This window comes from Brassica oleracea, chromosome C6, assembly GCF_000695525.1.
Source record: "Brassica oleracea var. oleracea cultivar TO1000 chromosome C6, BOL, whole genome shotgun sequence".
Lineage (NCBI taxonomy): Eukaryota > Viridiplantae > Streptophyta > Magnoliopsida > Brassicales > Brassicaceae > Brassica > Brassica oleracea.
Window position 1 is genome coordinate 10,727,825 of NC_027753.1, and position 3,100 is coordinate 10,730,924.

The window sequence follows — 3,100 nt, forward strand, 5'->3', positions numbered from 1 at the left end:
AAAAAATTCAAAATATAACATATAAGAAAAAATCTAATTTTTTTATTATATGGTTAATGTGATTGTTTAAGTTTTTTTAATAATATAAATTTAAACAAAAATGAAGAAGGATGCAAAAATTGTTATCAAATCTTTATTATTCATAATCATTAATTTCCGTATATATGTAAATCATATTAGGTAATTCCGTAGCTTTTATTTAAGGAAAGAATACACACTTCATATATTTTAGGTTAATATAATGTTCTCTAGTGTTATATAATTATGGAATAATGTGACACCATTAGATTAAACTATACTTTATATTAGATGCTCTAGAATTCTTTGAAATGGAATTTAGAAGTCATTTAGAGTGCCACCTAAGATTTGGAGTTTTTTTTAATTAATATAAAATTAAGGTTCTAATTTTTCAAATGCTTCTCAATTAATATATAGGGGATTCTTTGGCATTGACTTCGTATGAACTGAGAATACTTTTTAAATTGGAAATGTTCAAATCAGGTTAGTTAATTATATACAATAACCTAAAACGTCGGTATTAACCAAAATATATTCATTATTTAATAAATATTTCCTATTTCAAAGTGTCATAAATTATGTGTACTTTTCTATATTACGGCCTAAACTTGTAAATCTCGTTTGAGTATAATGGAACCGGGTATATGGGTTTAACAAAACCGTGTTAACTATAAACTGTGTTATGAGAATGAAAAGTCCAATTTTATGTACTTGAATATTAAATGGATAACAGTTGCATATATGATCTGTACCAAATAATAAGCTTCATTTTCTGTCTTTTTTTTTCAAACAACCAATTTTTAAAAAAGCTAAATAAACTTCAAAAAATCACCAATAGATGACATAAAAGTTCGAAAGAGCATATAGATACAATCCACCAAAGTTTGAGATAGTACCAACCAACAGACTGGTTTTTTTACTAATTCTCAAGGCGTAAGCTTTAATGACCAGTCTTCTCACTGAATACTTGTTGCAGCCAAGGGAAACATAACGAGGGACTATGATCTCTAATCTTTTACGTTTTCACTCTATTTTGCAAGTGAAAGTAATGCGATGGATACAAGATAGAATCATGAACATGAACGAAGGAGTCCATAAAGATGATACCGTTATGTCGTATGTTTGCCATCGATATGAAATGTCCAAAATTAGAGGCCAAATTGTAAAAACATAAGCCTAGATCCTTGAAACTAGTTCTTCTTTTATCCACAATAGCGGTTTGAGAAAAACTCATAGTTTAGGAATCCGTTTCTATAAAATAATTTCCACCAATTCTGACCATAGCCTAATAGTAGCTAGTAAAACAAAGAGAAAACAACCTGCCACCGAAACATCGAGGAGGTTAAGTAAATCAACAAGACACCAAAACCATCACTCCACAAGGATCCAAAACTTAACGAGAAGATCACGATAAAACCGTCGCTCCACTAGGAGCGAGAAACTCTTAAAAACTTTGGTCAGAATCCATATAGAAATCCGAGTAGACAAACACACAGTGCCACACCGACGTAGTACTCGTCGAAAATCATCGGATCTGCTCGTCATCTACAAGATCAAATACTGCAAGTATATTTGTCAAATTTCAAGGATTTATAACCAAAGCTCGTCATCTACAAGATCTGACCCAAGAATGACCAAAATAGATCACCACGAACACAAAACGCAGACAAAAATTACGAGAGGATAACAGAGAAGAGCAGAAGATATAAAAAAAATGGAAAAAAAAAACAGTTGATTTCCGGCGACCGCGTGCACGAGGCGGCGGCCGCCAGAGAGAAGAGAGATTAGGGTTTTGAGTATGCTTTATTTTCTGTCTTGTAAGCTTTTTTCTCATGTCTATGAGTGAATTGGATTATGAACTGCTAGAACAAACACTATAACGTTATCATTCAAACATAATTTTGGTGAGTCAAATCAAACTATAACGTTATCATTCAAACTATAACGTTATCATTCAAACTATAACGTTAACAAATCCCCTCCTCCTTTGTAGATCTACAAATAATTAAATTTCTCATCATCTCTATTCTGTGTGGCTTTGATTTTGTTTTAGGTTGAAGAATCGAAGGGTGAAGACGAACCAGTGGAGCGATGCGGTGATGGCAGAGGAGGAGGGGATTCGGTTTCTAATGGTGGACGCTCGTCACCGATGTCTACTCGGCGGTGGAAAGAGGCATCTATTAGAGTAGAAAACCAGTTATGTGGTTTAGTTTTGGTTAAATGTTTGTTACATGTAAACCGGATCAACTCATACTATAAGAGGTGACTTCCTCTTTCATTTTCAGTAACGTTGAATAAACAGAAAACTTTGTTACACAACATCATCTTCTCCGTTTTTCTCTGTGTACGCTAACAGCATCATGTTGGGTAGCTTGACAGAGGATGGTTTATCCTATAAGGAGAAGTTCATAGTCAGATCCCACTAAGTGCAGTGTAACAAAACCGTTATGGTTCAAACCATTGCCAATCTTTTTCAGGTTAGATTGTAGATAGTTAAAACTATATATGAATCTTGATTGGTCAATATTAAAAAAAAAACCAAGAACATTGTTGTTGGTTTGATGTATGTTAGGAGGTGGGATATAATCAGTTTCAGAGCGTCGGATTTTCGACTGATGGGTTTGCGACAACACCTACCATGAGGAAACTGAATCTCATTTGGACTTCGAGAATGCACATTGAGATCTACAGATATCTCGCTTGGTACTGTTTTTTTTTTTCTTTTTTTGCTGTGTATGTTTTGATGACAACAAATGGGTTGAATTTTTGAAAATTTTGGTTACAGGGGTGATGTGGTTGGGATAAAGACATGGTGTCAGAGTGAAGGAAGGATAGGGACAAGGCGTGATGGATTCTTAAGGACATTGATAACGGTGAAGTCACTGGCCGTGCTACTAGGTTTCCTTCTCATCATTGTTTGCTTTCTCCATTGGTTTGTGCAATGGAATTAAATTTTCTTATGTTAAAGATATAAGTTTCAGTCACTTGGATTTATGGGACTGTCCTGATTAGTTGTACCTATGTGTTACTGTTTTAGCAAGTGGGTGATGATGAACCAAGACACAAGACGGCTACAGAAAGT